A 17,334-nucleotide genomic window follows, 5' to 3' on the forward strand; every position below is an offset into this window, starting at 1 on the left:
TATTCGAATGCATAATATATTTTTATAATTACTAATAAAAGGGATGCTTTGATCAGTTTTCATACTTGTTTCCTTATTTGTGGTGATGATACATCACAGTAAAATATTATTTATTGATGTACAGCGATAATTACATTTTGTTATATTATTTCTACTTCTCAAATGTGATTTTTAAACCATTGTGATAAAGTAAATAGATATTTAGGTATATAAAGAAATGCTAATTTCCTAATATATTGTGAAGCATGCCCTCGGTATAGTAAAATAGTTAAGTTTTAATTATTTATCAGTATGTGATTCATATAAACTTTTTTGAAATTATTAATAACCGTTCACGTAACCTCCACTTTGTCCTCCATTACGCAACCTAATATCATTCGCATTACGATTTATTGCATCTGCTTCATTATCAGACTTCACTGGAATCAAAATGATATATTTTTATTTGTTTTCGTGTTATTTGATGTCAGTCTTAAATGATTTCAAAAACATACTCATTATTAAGTTAGATTAGTAATTAGATAGTTAATGTACGTAGTACGTACATGAGTTGCTTTTATTGAATTTTTGAAGAAATGCAACTTCAAAAAACAGTGTATATCAATGTTACAAATTATTGTTTCTAAAGATCTTACCATTAGTAAATGGATCGTTTCCAGTGAATGTAGCTTGTATGCCTGTAAACAATATTTTATAGAGTAATTTAATATCAATTATACCCAAATTAAATTGAGTAATATCAAACAAAGTTTACCTTGATACCTCTGTGTCATGATCGTGACTAACATAAAGAGGATTATAAAAAACTTATTTGTTAACATTTTAAAAATTGCGTTGTATTAAACGACTTATAATGTTAACGTGTTCTTTATACTAATTTTATGACAGTCGATGTTGACAATTTTATGAAAATAAAGGTCACGAAAAATATCACGATATAGAAATCTTGATTAAACTTAATAAAAACATTGTCACGATCAGCTATTATTTTTCTGTTTATTATTATTTTAATTTATATTCTTACAGATAAGAGTAAATAGAATGTTGGAACGAATTGTTATAAAGTTCAAAAATCTTATGTGTGCAGCACACTTATACGCATAATATATTTATGTAAACATACTTACATAAGTAGCCACACAAACAAAAAAAAAAATAACGTGGAATTACAGAAAGACAAAAGCGTAAGAAAAATTATATAGGATGATTTCCGCTTAATTATTATTTCGCTTATTGATAATGATTTTTTTTACGATGTCACGATTTATTCTTTAGCTCACAAAATATAATAAAAAATTAGAAAGAAATGAAAAATTTATACGCTAACATCAAGTGTTTGTCAGAAGAATCATAATAAAAAGGAAAAACTTTTCTTTGCAAAGGACATAATAAAGTATTCATCTGGTGAAGGTATCATTTTGTTTTAATGTTGTGTATTGTAAGGTAAAAGATCTCCATGGAAGAATTCAATAAAATAAAACAATCGGACATATTAATAAACAAAAATATATTCTTTGGGAGCGTTTCAATAAAACCATTATTTAAAAAGGATAAAACATTCATTGTTGTCAAAGTTTTTTAAGAATAGAAAGAGAGAAATAATATCAAAGCTGTTCCAATATTTTCATGCTTAAATGGTTTGAATATAAATGTTTCAATCAACGGTTGTAGACATCTTACCTTTCTTTATCCATTGTAGGTGATGAGTAAGAAGAAATGAATCACAATATTTCGAACTATTCAAAATACTAAAAAATAATCTGTAATTTCATATAATTAAACAATTAATTTTAGTTTATCAATAACATTTTGTGTTCTCGGACCTGTTGTTGTGATTAATGTCTTGAATGTTGTTGTATTAATTTGATTGTGCTCACGTTTCTAAAACAAACATGTTAATTAGTTTATGATTAGCATATTCAAGTTGAGCAAACGATACTGACAGTCAACTAGATATATCGATTAAAAGATATATAGTTTTCTAGTTTTTAATGTCTTGGCACATTATATTAGGGCTAGGATAGTAGGTAAATTATTCAAAAATTACAAAAAAATAAGAAAAAATAATGTATTTTGGTGTAACATTTTGGTAGAAACGTTGGGGAGTTTATATGTTTGTAACAGTTTTAAATCAATTATGTTTCTTTAAGTTTTTGGTTTTCGATTCCGTAGTTTGATATATGAAATATGTTGCATAGATTCCAATAAAGAACTTTCCGACTTTTGACACAATTTAAATAGATGTTCCATTTCGTATTGTCTAGAATAATTTAAGAATCAGCATTTAGATTTATTCATAATTTTTAAATTGCTTCAATGTCTTAAGTTGCGAGATATAAACATAGCAGCAATTTATGTATATCGGTGTGGGCCCTATAAAGTTTTTAAAATATTTTTTTTAGATGATAATAAACGAAAAATTGTGTACTGGGTGTGTTGTCTTATATTTGAAGTTGAAATTCATAAACTTAAAGGATTACTTAATATATAACGACTGTTTAAATAAAAACTTCATTACTTCTTTAATCTTTATTAAGTCTGAGAAAAACAGTATTTTTTTTGAAATCAGGTTTGAACATTTAGTTTATACTAGGATAGAAACCCCTAGAGAAAATGGATATAGTTTTTATTTGTGCTGGAAAACTATGAGGTCAATTTTGCGATTTTTCAATACCGGGTGAAGTAGTCCAAATGTCTTGCTCATCATTGTTATCTATAATCAAAAGTTTTCTTTAGGATATCGTATATAACACGACGCCCAAAAACGAAAAGAATATTCACGTAACAAATAAATACCTTTTTATAAGAAAGGTTCCTCGAGTTTGATGAATACATACGTTGATGTGTAAATGCTATTTATTTACACTGAAAAAATAAAAAGACAAATAATTTATGTTCATATTGTTAAACTAATTACTCGATTTCTAAGATTTTATAAACGTAATTTATATATATAAATAAAAATAACCAAAATAACAATATAGTGTATATGTTAATTTGAAATGAAAACAATATTCTGGTTACTTATATATGTGTATATAAATGTTTCAGCTGTACAATAATCCTTGAATCTCGATTATAGTATAAGATTGACATAGATATTTGTAATAAATAAATAACTTACAAATAGCCTGGTAAGTGGAAAATTACCGCAAAGGTAACCTGGAGTAATATAATTAAAACCACGATGATATCCATTCAGGCCGGCCCTGGCGTACACTAAAAATAAGTATATTTTTTTAATAAGCCCAAAGTTTTACATCATAGAAAATAACTCTGATATATAATCAGTTAAGATAAGAAGAATTAATAATATATCTTTAAAGAAACTACACGATTATATACATGCGTTCAAAATAACTAAATATTTTTTTATTACGTTCAATGCAGCTTACCATCAAAAAAGGGATTAAATCCAAAGAATGTAGAGTGAACACCTGTAACATTTATGTATTTCTTATTAGTTGTAATATCTAAATTAAATTGTTCAATAATATATAAATAAATTTCACCTGGATATCTCTGTGTCAAGATTGCGCCTAATATAAAAAGGCACATAAAAAATGATTTTGCTAACATTTTAAAGTTTTTTTTTAGTGAATTTCAACTGAAACGTGGTTTTTATACAAATTTTTTAACAGCCCATTTATATGTCACGAAATTTTACCTAACGCGAATTTTATTACAAACGTTTTTATAAGTTATAACAAAAAAAAAAAGAAATTAAACATTTTATTGATTATTTACATTTTCTAGTATAATTTATTTATATGAATGTTTACTTGAATATATACCATATATAAATATACATAAATACCCTGTCACTATTAAAAAAAAGAAAACGAGATAAATAAAGATGTAGACTAACTTTCTGTAAGGATTTCTCAGACTTCCTTTTTTTTATGGTAAAGTGGGCAAACGAGCAGACGGCATCCTTGATGGGAGATATCTACCGACGCCCGTGGACATCTGAAACATGGTGTTGCGGATGAGTTGCCACCTTTGAGGTGATTTAAAAAATAGAAGGATGCTGATGATCCAATAATCATCTGATGGTACGGAAGAAACCCCGACCCGACCCGCAGTTGCAGCTTCTCCTTGAACCCCCTGATAATGAAACACGCTCAACCCCACAAAACAGACTTCAGCTGATGCAAGATAGAAGGCACATAAACATCCCGGGAGGAAGAAAAAAAAAGAAAGAAAAAAAGGAAGTACCAACCAGCTCTCTCACTCATCGGATGAAACGCAGCCATTTCAAGACTACTTCACGCCGATCTTCTGTGACTTGAGCTATTGATGCCAGTTATAGAGTATTTATAATGTGGTAATCTCTGCATACATATTTTAATAAATACGACGTTAACTTTGTTACTCAGGTAAATATTATAAAAATCATAATTTATACTAATAATGTAACAAAAAGAAATTTTGTTGCTAAAATTATAAAAATGAGAAAAAAAGAATAATATCCACTACTTGTGTTATGCGGTTTGCTCATTCATGTAATAAGCGTTAAATTTAAATCGTCTGAACAGTATAATAAACCTCTCTGCCTAGTATTCAAGGACTACAAAAAAGCCTTTTAACGATCGTGACACCGATAGCCCTGCAAGCCTTTCAATTTTTTTTTGTTTGTTTTCTAACTCTTTAGAGATTTTAAAATAGTGGGTTTGCAAATAAATATAGATCAAACTAAGGTCATGGTTAATGGCCATGTCAAGCCCTTTTCTTTTGTAACTTTTGACAGCATCGTAACAAAATGTCCGAGAAATAACTTTGTCAGTGATCTCATAAGGAATAAGGATCAGAGAGGTGAACGATAGGGATGGGCCGGTTTTAAAAATACAAAGTCACTCACAGGTCACTTTTAATAGCTATACTGGAAGTAAAACAAAAAATATAACCTACATAGCCCTGGAAATAGGAAAACTCCAGAGGTCGTGCTGATGGCTAGATAAATTATCAACTAGATTGACTGACAATGTTTAAAGAGGCTCCTCAGTGAAGTAAGAATGCACAAGACTAAGCGTTAAGGCCTTTTGGAAAGATCGATGGCCATCAGGGAGTGATCCCATCCGCTGATGATGATGATTAGCTTCTTTATGCCAGTGGAATTTGTGATTCAAGGAGTTTTTACATGCCTTAACAGTACCACAAAGTTGTAATAAAAGTATTATTTTAAAAAATTTACAAGGGTTTTTAAAATTACATCTACCAGAAAAAGCCGAAAGTAAAGTATCCGATTAATCTGAGAATAAAAATGTCTGTAAAATTGGTTTAGGCCAATTTGTTTAGATATATTTTAAGAAACGTATTCAGATAAAATAAAATTACCTTTCCAATATGCCGGAAACCATACTGTTATTTAATACACCGCAATTAATAATGTTACAATTTTATTTTATCCAGTGATCGATCTGTTTTGGATCAAACCAGTTTTTAAATTACATTCATGATGTAGGTACTTAATCAAGTTTTTGAATGAAACAATCGTGATAATCTTGATCTTAATTTAAAAATATGTTCAATAAGTCGTGAGAACTATTGTCTTTATTTATTATATTGGGTTTTGTATATTATTTCCATCAACTTATATTGACAATGCAATATTGCAAAAGCATAATTTACTCTTTACTTATTTTTTTCCTTTTACTGCTGATTCATAAAACGTATTCATAATGTGTACATTATTTGAAACATTTTTTCGTTTTGGTGTTTATTGTATGTAAAGTTATTAGATACATTTATTAAAATTGTTATTGCAAATTAAATTTCTAGTACTCTAGTTATTAATATATAATAATTTAAAATTTTTTTAATGGGTTAAATACTCAGGGACGATTTAAGGATAAAAATGAAAGATCTATGTAGTTTTTTTTGTACATTTATTTTTCAATCACTTGAATTATTCAAACTTCGAGGTATTCACCATTAATGACAGCACCTCTACGCACATCGGTGTAAGCCCTTAAAAATAAAATAATTGTCATTATATAATAATAAAAAACTAACAATTATTGTGTGCTAAAATAATTTAAATTGTTCAATATTAAAATAAATGTCTAATTTAAAGAATAAAAAAGTACTTACAGCTGTAAAGAAACGGGCTGCGTAATCCTGTAAGAGATTTATATTTACAACAATTTTTTTTTTTTTCAAATTAAGTTATAGTTTTTTCTGCAAATTACACAATTACAAAATACGCACCAAAATACCATTGCACGTTGGAGTAGTTTCGTTTTCAATAACAACCGTATTACGGTTATTATTGGCAGCTGCTGCTTTGTTACTTGGTTCCACTGAAAAGAGTTCAAAATGTTTTAAAAATTGTCTTTCTTCCATATCATAAAGTGTACATATTTTATCTACCAAAGACCACGGTCATACTTGTCGTAGGTAGTAGTTAGTAGTAGTACTTCTCAAATAAAATAGTAATTTCAAATTAAAGTCATTGATTCTATGGAAGCCCTCTTTGGAGGGTTTGGATTGTTGAAGTCACTTTACAATTATTATGGTTTTACTGCTTGTAAAGTGATGGTTGCTTAAAAATGTCTAATCGTTTTAAGATAAATAATTTGTGGGAAAACTTAAAAGTACATATAAAATTTAATGTCACCGTAAAAAAAATAATTTCAGAAGTCCAATATTAGAAAAAAAAAAAAAATAATAACTTACCGTTCGTTATTGTTCCATAAGCTAGAACTTCTGAAAAAAAGCTTCTTATGTTATTGTAATTAAGAAACAATATGTTGTAATGAATAAGTAGGAAAAATATACTACCTGTTACAATAAGAATGACAAAAACGAGTTGTAATAAAATGGCTGTTTTAAACATTTTGATCTTAGATAATAAGCCAGTCACCTGTATGCACTAAAAATAAGATCCGTTGTACTGCACTTTTAATAATCCTTATTCAAGCAGTTTCGGAGGAGGGTAGGGTATAAAGAGAATAGAAAAAATAATTGAGCATTTTTGAAATAATATTTTTTATAATCAGTATTAATAACATATTAGTTGCGAAATTACAAACACACATCTAGTGCTAACACAGAAAGTATATTTCTCTTTTAACGTATATTTTAGCCGATTCTCCCCATTTTATCAAAATAACGTGTTAAACAACTTCGTGACCACGTTTAATTTTATTTTAAAGCATATTTTAATGTTATTTTATTATAGCTGGACCTGTGATAAATGTATGATTGAATTTCGTCTTGTAGGGATTGAGTTTAATCGTTTTACCATATCAACCAACAAATATATTTTTAATTTTAAACATATGTAATGATCAGATATATACATGTAAATTCGAAGCTGGTTAAAATAATTGTGTTACTAACATACAGTTCAACATATTGTAATGAAATAAACTTAAAGTAAAAATTTAACTATATAACTTTGGATTTTAATAAAATATTAAGAGGCAATAGCAGTTAATCCAACATTGCTTCATTAGGGATTGTTTGTATAAATATCTGTTGGATTTAATTCTTAAACATGCCGGATTCGGTTCAGAAATTCACTATGATGAGCTTAGACTAATTATAATGATGAGGTTGATAATAGTTCTTATATAGACTTAGATATAAATGTATTTTTCATACACATTTTGTCAGAGAAAGTCATCGAAAATAAAAACAATCGTCGAGATTAGCATCCGCTACCTTCCATCAAATAAATATTTTTATACATTTCCAAATGACACAGATATTTTGAAATTTTATGTTAAGTTGCTTACCGTGGATATATTTTAGTCACTATTCATTTTTCTCATTTTAAGTGAACAATTTGTTTGAATAAGGGTTTTTCTAGTTTTGCTATAAATGTTCAAATTTTAAAATAAAATTCGTCGGACATAACGTGTCAAAGAATTCCAAGACTTGTAAATTCTTAAATTATTCAGGAGAATAAAATGTACTTTGAAATCTTATATCAATTTTTGAAATCTAATTTAGGCCAAATATTAAAAAAAAAAATAGATATTCTATTACTATGAAAAAAATAGTATTTTACTATTTAATTAAATATGTGTATTACGAATTGCATCTAATGAAAATATGACCACTTTTAGATTTTCCCTTAATTAGTGAGTCATAACATACAAAAAAGGTAACCTTTATAAGGTTAAACTGTCTTTTTTGTATCACATAAAGCATTTCAATTAAAGGATCCTAAGATAAAGATATCTTGTTACTAATAATGTCATGATGCCACAACAAAAAATATATTGATTTAGCGTTTTTTTATTTCTATATTTACTTACAGCTGTTAAATTACTTAAAGGTACTTTACACATAAATATACTATTAGTCACAGAAATTTTATTTACAAAAGTTGTCATGTCTGTGGATTTAATTATCGGTATTTTTTAAATGATATTTTATAATTTATATCGTAATAAATTTACCAAACTACGAAATTTCGATAGCTTTGATATTTTCTTTAACTTATTTTTTTACGAATCATTGTGTCTTAACAAACTATTTTTTACATTTTAATGTGCGTTAAATATTTGCATTTTAATATTAAGTTAAGAGGAAAAGGAAGGAATATTACAAAATAATTATTTTTTTTCTCAATAAATATATTTAAATCACTTTTTTTCAATAACAAGCCAAAATTATTTTAGTCTGCTAATGAAATCACTTAAGCACATTGGCGCAGGCCCTGTAAAGAAACACCAATTCAAAATAATTTGTTATTAAGAATTAAATAATATTCAGTCAGTTTTACAAAATAACCAATTAAACAAGTTGGTCTCATTAAAAGTTTCGAAATACTTACAGCGGTGAAAAACCTGGCCGCTATATCCTGCAATATTATATATCTACATTATATGCTCAGGTACATAACATTGGAGAAATATTTTGATAGAATATTCATAAATCCTGTTATGTATTTTTATGAACAGTATTTATAAAATTGGATTTATCATTATTACGTCACTGTTAATCACGATTGAATCGTGAAAATTTTCTAATTTACTCACATCAAAAACTACTTATATAGAAAATGTCATTATATCTTTGAATGGTTTATAAATATATATGTTTTTATTTTATTTATCTAAATCATTACAAGCTTAGTTATGCAATCATAATATATATTATAATTAATTTATACAAACGTAATATACGTACAAAGAGTCCGTTGCACTGTGGAGTAATTTTGTTTTCCACGACAATGGTTTCATGATTGGAATTAACAGCCTTAGCTTTGTTCGCCGAGTTAACTGCAGTCATCAAATTATTACCTTATAATGTTATGTTTTATTTTATTCCATTTTATAATTTAAACTACAATTATTTCTCTTTTTACTAAAATACTAAATCAGGTTATGTTTTGGTACAAATTACTAAGTATTTAAACGGAAAACTAAACATATTATAAATGCTATTTAATCTGTTTCTGAAAATATCTGATTGTTAATAAATACCGTTGGTAGCCGAATCCGTAGCAAAAGTACCTGAGGAAAAATAATTGCATGATTATAACATTTTAGTTCTAATGTCTAGAGAATTTTATATATAAAGCTTTTCTTTAATTAGAAATCTATTTGCAAATAATAAAATTCGACGAACACTAAAGCGAAATATAATTTGTTATTTAATTTTACACTTACCAGAAACTAGTAATACTAGAAAAAATATATGTATGATGTATTTTTTTTCAATCATTTTGTAATGGAAGCCAATGTCCTATGCGTACTAAAAAGTAATCGGTAATGTCAACAATTTTATTTTGTAACGTAAACAGTAAAATCATAACTACTAATGACATTATTTTATTTGAGGAGATAGGGGCTAGTCGAATTTAAATATAGGCAGTACACAAAAACGTCCGCCATGTCTGCTACAAAAAGATATTAAAAAATCGTGCGAAATACCTTAATATAAAAAACATCAATTATTCGGTTAAATAACATTACACAATTCAACATATTATATAAAATTTATAAAAAAGTATCCATTACTCCCCAATTTACCCAACTTAGTTTAGAATAAATATTTTATTATATCTTTTTTATTTCCTGATTATTCACGTAAAAGTTATTTATGGAAATATTGAAACTATAACTACAATAGGGCTAGGATGTTGTTCAAACCCTACATTTTCAATGACTATTATACTTATATACTACTATTATATTTTTTGTAATAATATTTGTTAAGATCAAGGAAAGGCTAACCCTGAAAATAATGCAATCTTTAAAGAGTTATAGACATTTGAATTTTTATAATTTTGATTGACATTTTACCGAGGAAGATATAATATTTAAGTTATTAGATAACATATACTTTATATAGATAAATGTCTTGCTTTTTTATCTTTAATATCCTTATCTTATATACTTGATATGACATTTTTTTTTTAATTATTTATTTAAAAACTATATAGAGAGTACAACCGAATGTAACCAAATTTAATAAATAGTATTTTACTGCACCACGGCTTGTCTGTTTATCAATCACATAAAAATATTCAAATAATTGAATGTTTCTCAAAACAAAAGAGATAATATGATTAATTAATTACTTAGCATCGGCTTCAGTGACTTATTGAAATAGAAATAGAATATCCATTTAACTACTGCAAGGTTCGAACGTTAGCAATAAAAAAAAATGTTAAAAGATAACGAAAAAATAGTTATCTTCGTGGTTGTGACATCAGGAAAATTGCCTCTTAACTTGAAACTTAAAACTCCTGACCGCAAAAGTATGTGTTATATTTAATAATTGTGAAGTCATACCAAAGTATAAAATATATTTATGTATATATATTTATTTATACAGGGTGGAATAAATAAATATATATATTATCATACCTACTGCAGTTTATTGTATTTTTAACTGTAAATTATATAGAACACGCTTAATACATTAAGGGTTTCGTTTTAAAACATTTTATTTTCAATGAAAGGTTATAAATGAAATATATTTAATAGTATTAGATACTGGTTTATTTAAAAATTACACATCATTAAGCTTGTACACTTTGTATAACCAATGGATTTGTGCTAACACTGGCAACGGACTCGCTGATTGGACTTTCTGAAAATTATATTCATTAAATAATTAATGTTAAAATAAAGTCATTTAATAATTTTATGGAATTAGTACCATCTATTGAAGATAAAAAATCACTGTCGCCGTCTATCGGAGGGTCGATCAAGTCTGTTACATCAAACACATCGGGGAAATGGGAGTGGAAGAAATTAACTGAAATTATAGGCACAAAATCGTATTTCCATTCATGGATATATAATAGAATAAACACGTGGATCAAAAGATATAAAATACTTACACGTGCCCTCTACTATCAAGCAATAACACGACAAAATGCAAATGATAAATAAAGTTTTTTCCATTTTAAAGTCCTATTAAATTTAAAATGAATCTTTTGAATTTCTGTTTTTATATGAATTGTTAAATTGTTATTGAAAATCGTGATCCACGTTTTTAATAATTAAAGTGAAATAACAGTTATTGCTGTATAATGATACGAACCTTGCAAGTCTTATTTACGTATTTAATTTGTCATAAGTAAATTCATAAAAATTTAATATTCTGATAAAAGGCTACTTTCGTTTTAATTTTTTCAGAAACTTTTATAAAACACTCTGAAACAAAAGACCATGTCTACATATTAAGATAAACTCTTCAAAATCTGTGACCTTGTGTAACTTATTATTAATAATTTAAATTAAAAGGCACCCATTTCTTTACAGTCCATTTTTTCTATCAAAGCTATAAGTTCAGATGTACTCATCTTCCTGCTATTATTTTCGTGTCATAGGCATTGGTCAAATGAATATATAGATAGGCTCTGGTTATATTGTGGGAGTTTGGACTTACTAGTGTGAATGTATTTAAGGATACTAGGGTTGTAGGTAACTAAATTGAAGGGTACGTTCAATTCTCTCAGTAGCATTTACCCAGCAAACGAAGGCGAATATGCGTATGATTTACCAATATTGCCTATGTTGTATTTAATTTAAAAAGCAAGGAAAGCGTCTTAAAAGATTTTAATCCTTTTTGTTAAAATCTGAGTAATGAAATGCTAAAACAAATACAAATGAATTATTATTTTGTTCAAAACTAATAACTCTGAAATATAATTAAAACAGCAACAATTAGTATGACATTATTTAAGTCTATTGTTTGACAGATGAAAGAAAGAATATTATTTTTGTGTCATGCTTGACCTTTTTTGTATAAAATTCAACCCTAAAAAATGACTACAGAAGGCTTTTGATAATGTTTTGTTAATTTTATCTAAATATCTTCAACAATACAAATTATATTTAAGACTGTTTTTAACTTTTTGTTACTCTTATTTTATTTCGTAAAATCTTTTTTTTTCTTTTTAGAAAACCAACTAAAACGTTTTTTTGTTTCAAGCTTTATTGATTTAATGTATATTATGATGTAGGTTTTATTGAGTTTATATTTTATTTTTTTATTCATATAATACTCGAAGGTTTAGTACAATATGGAAAACATTAATCATCTGGTAAACACTGTTTTTGTCACATGTACTTTGTTATGCATTTTATTTATGTTGGTGTACCCTCATTAAAAATATCAGTTTTGTTTCTATCACATCCAGTTTTCTTGTGAGAGCTACATATTTATTTCTGATCTCATGTATGTTTCTTTGTTTACATAACTGCATTTAGTTGACTGTGTAACTATTGTGTTTGCTAAATTACATTTTATTTACGTTAGTTAGAACTTAGATATGCTACGAAAGTGTTGAGTTATAGAACAAAAATTGTCCGGGTTGTTGTATGTGTGTGGAGAATAAAATTTTTCATCTCGGCGTCGAAATTTCCCATTCCTAAATGACAGTCTATTTTGGTTTTCCTGTGAGGAATCAAGACAAACCCTGGATTCAACATAAATGTTGTGTAACGTGTGTGAGGCTACTTTAAGGTTGGGCTAAACAAGAACTTAGACATTTGCCATTTGCTATACCAGTTTGGCCGGAACCAAAGGATCATGTAAAAATGAGAATGAAGAAATGTTTTGTGAATGTTTTTCAAAATTTTCTAAGTAACCATAAAGCGGAAGATAACAAAGAACTAATAAATGAACTTATGATATCATTTAAAGCTTTGGGCTGTTATATGTCCTTGAAAATACATGCTTGATTCTCATCTGAATTTTATTCTGGCAAATGTGCGTGCTGTGAGTCACGAACAAGGTGATAGGTTCCATCAGGACATTTCCTTGATGGAGAAGCGTTATCAAGAGAAATGGAGTCCAGGAATGCTCGCAGACTATTGTTGGAGACTTAAAAGGGATCTACCATAATCCAAATATTAAAAAAAAAAACAAGTATCTATTAGATATTAGGAAATATTTCTGTAATTATTGCTGTTTTTTTTTTTATTTTTTACAAAAATATGTTTTGATGTCACAAGAAAACCTGATTTTTACATTTTTTTTCATTGATATAATATTTTTTGTTGGCCCTAGTATATTCAAAATTTGATATAAATTATCATGTAACAAAAAATAAATTAAAATTTTGTTGATCAGTGATTTTATAAAGGGCCTTGGAACTATAGATGCTTTTAAAAACCAAAATTTCGTATTCACAAATAGTTTGTCTATTTTAATGGTACTTCGTCTAGTTACTATACGTGACAATTGGCAAGAATATATTTCAACAATGTTTTTTGTAAATTAAAATGTTAATTGTTAATTTCAATATCTTTTTTGAAATTTCATAAGTAAATTTTCAGTGTTATTATATATTACAGTGCAACGTTTTTTTCTCACACTTTTGTTGTGAATATAAAAAATACAAAAATTAATTTGTTTAATATGTATATTTATTTTATTCTGAAAACGGGAATTTAAGTTACTATTTTATTTCAGAAATACGATATGTTAGTACAGTACTTGTTATTGGTGTGCTTCATTTTGAAGAACTTAGTCCTTTTGTAACTTAAAAAAATAATTTCTTTAGAATTGAAAAAAAAAAATACCGCCAATACCTTAATTTAAATATATTTTTGAAGGCGTTACGTTCTTTACAGTATTATTAAATCCTTGTGGTCAATACTTGTTGTGACGTTGGCCTTGCTGAACTTTTAGAATTCGCCGCGTTCGCAGTATTGACTGAAATTATACAGAGAATAATATTATTATAGAGTGCATCATATTTCATGAAGGTAGTCTTACCATTTCCCAATAAAGCTATTATTAGATCTGCTATTTGGTCTATAAATAAATTAGAATTTTTTTTAATGTATTATGAATAATTTATGACAATTATAAATAATAATAAAAAATAATAATAATATCATGAAGTTATAGAAAAAATATATTACATCTCTCTAAGCTATTTGGCACAATAACAGTAGAAGTTGGTTTCAAATTCTTGTAAGCCAATTGCGGATAATTAATAAAAATTTACCATAAATCGGTGGCACATATCCATTGTCATTAATTTCTATGACCGGGTGTGGTTCCATTTGAGGACTACCGAAAATTTGCGACAGTAATGTTTGTACCATGCAAATAGGATCTATTGGATAGTAGGGGCACGCTATCGCAGCTATAATTAAATTAGAATGCTTATTAAAAATGTAAGTATACATTGTAAGAAGACAAATAACTGTAAATGTAAGTAATCATTGTAACAAGACAAAATAACTTACGGTATACAACACTTAAAGTGTATAAAGCGATTATTGGTATAATAATTTTGTTTGTCATTTTAATCATTAGTGGAATTAATAACTTTCGTGATTGTTGCTTTTATACTGTGTTTTCCTATTAAATAACAATTAATATAACAATGGAGCACGACATAGTTTATACTACTTTTGTTAATTCATATAACATACTTTAGTAGGCATATTGATGATTCTTTTCTATAAGTTGTTCCTTTGTCACCAATGCGAAATTAAATTTAGTAGACGCAAAAACTGCCTAATATCACGTATATTTTATATATTTTCAAACATATTTAGTTTATACTAGCAAAAAATTGTGAATATTAAATACTAAATTATTTAGGGTACGTTTCACAGCCACTAGAGGCTAGAGGCTAGAGGTTACTTATATGTGTATTTTAATAAGAATTACATGATTAAAACTTGTATGCAATCCGTAAGACTACATGATTGCTCTGATGTTAGAACAGCAATGAAATTCCATAGCTTGTGTTTCTGTTGTCATCTATGCCTAGTCAGCAACGTCACTCGTAATATGATATTTTATTCACACAACCATGTTGTCCGATGTTCGTTTAATTTTTAATAACTTGCTCGTTCTTTACAACTATCAGATGTGAAAACGATTGTCACTTTGATGATTTTACTAAAATGCATAAGAAGTTTACGATAAATGATTAAAAACTTTTCATTTAGTAGATGTCTTAGGAAAATAATAATGGAGAATATGTCCAGCCAGTTCACGAAAAAACTTGTTTTTACTCTCTATTTCAGAGATTTTTTATTCATATTTAAATTACTTTATCTGAAAAGTAAAAAAGAAAAGAAAAAAGCAATAGTAAAATTTCAAGGAAGTTTTTCTAAAAACAATTAAATAAAATCCAAGCAGATATTTCTACAAAGAATTCAATGGTAGTTTCAAAACTTGCTTTTCTCAATATTACTATCAACAATAGTTTAAACACGTACATTATTTAAAAACCTTAGAAATTATGTAAAATACTTAGAAATTTTACGCAGAAATTAATTTAATAGAAGTATTTTTTATTAGCCATAATTTTAGGTCAATGAGAAATAATTGTGGTTTGTGGTTAGGTTTTTATGTATAGAAGGTACACGATTTTTAGAAAACACTTGTAGGGCTAAGTAAAGGCAAAAACACTTCTTTCTTAATGGAATTTGAGAGTAAAAAATATTTTAAAAATAAATCGTACCAGTATTATAGGCATAAACCCTGGTTTCAATGGGCATCTTAAAAATACTGGAAGCAGTAAATTTATGCAAGATATGTGAAATGTATAAATTTATGCAAGATATGTGTAAGATATGTGAAATAAAACGTAAGTCGTCATAGCAGTCTTAAATAAACAGGAAATTTTCTCAAAAGACAAAGTTTTTTTTTATACTGTTATAATTTTATTGAATGAAAACATTCAGCTGTAATAAATATTTAGATAAAAGAAACACACTGCCTCTATAGTTATAATTCTACAAATATATAATGTATGTTGATAGGTATTTATTTTTGTCGACATGTTATTCATTAGAATTGTTCAAGAAATTGGATTAAAAGTATTGCAGATAATATCGATAGAAATTATATTTTTTTTTATAAATAATAACTTTTAAGATTTTTAATACAAACTTCGTTAAAACAACTCTGTTGATTGGATTGAACAGTCGATTTTTAGTAAAATATTGTTAGTATGTGTAATTAATTACATAATACAATAAATGAGGTATTTGTTTTTTTTAGATTTTTAGCCAATAAAATATTCAAAACTTTACAGTTTTAGATGTGATTTTCCATTAATCAGTAAGGTTCGAAAAATTTTAGAAGTAAATAACAATTAAAATAATACATACAAAAAACTTTCTACCTAGCTTAGGAAGTCAAATAAAGACTATTTGGCTAGCCATCGCTAATTTTAGGAAGTCTGGGTATTAAACATAGCATAATACAACATCAACAGAAATAAAGAGATATAATTTTGTATCTCCTTACCAGAAGATTCTAGTACAGTTTTAAAAATACCACTTTTAAAAAATAAACAAGATTAATATGAAAACTGCTTTATTATTCCTTCTGAATTTTGTAAGTATTATATCAATAAGAAGTACAGAAGTTAAACATGACCCGATTTGGCGCTTTGTAAAGTTTCCGGGTTAGCAACGCTTCTTGCGTTGGCGTTGTTGGATGGGTTGACTGTAAAATAGTATTTTATATTTAGGTATCAAATAAAAAATTTAAGCAATACTATTACACTTATCATAAATAAAACATATACAATTACCATTAAGTGAAAAAGGGGTTCTTCCATATCCCTGATCAAAGAAATCAGGAACGTAACGACGCAGGAAAGAAAAATTATCAAAGAATGGGTCCAAAACTGAAAGAATGGGTTAAAAAGAATTACTTAGGTGAGTGTTTATGAATTGATATAAACATATTTATTACAATTATGCAATTAATAATATCTAAAACAGTAATTTTAATTGAATATTGCTTGAAACTGTAAGTAGATAACATTTAAGGACGCAGAATATATAAAATGTGTCCATTAAAATTCAACAATAAAGAAATTGTTACATAAAATGGAAGGAAGGAAAACAGAAAAATATAAATCTACAATGTGTCTAT

The 17,334-nt window shown here is 27.0% G+C and overlaps 2 long non-coding RNA genes across 2 annotated transcripts; both read right to left on the bottom strand.

The window, feature by feature from the left end:
* LOC133320014 (uncharacterized) lies at positions 1–892 on the bottom strand. The gene is made up of 3 exons (XR_009753486.1): positions 755–892; positions 636–677; positions 1–419 (listed from the first exon to the last, which is right to left on the bottom strand). It is a non-coding gene; the product is annotated as an uncharacterized LOC133320014 (long non-coding RNA).
* A 1,628-nt stretch (positions 893–2,520) lies between these two features.
* On the bottom strand, positions 2,521–3,621 carry LOC116768796 (uncharacterized). Its single transcript, XR_004353404.2, has 5 exons — positions 3,513–3,621; positions 3,396–3,437; positions 3,125–3,219; positions 2,797–2,865; positions 2,521–2,713 (listed from the first exon to the last, which is right to left on the bottom strand). It is a non-coding gene; the product is annotated as an uncharacterized LOC116768796 (long non-coding RNA).
* Between the last annotated feature and the right edge of the window lie 13,713 nt (positions 3,622–17,334).

This window comes from Danaus plexippus, chromosome 4 (genome assembly GCF_018135715.1).
Source record: "Danaus plexippus chromosome 4, MEX_DaPlex, whole genome shotgun sequence".
NCBI classification, from domain to species: Eukaryota; Metazoa; Arthropoda; class Insecta; order Lepidoptera; family Nymphalidae; genus Danaus; species Danaus plexippus.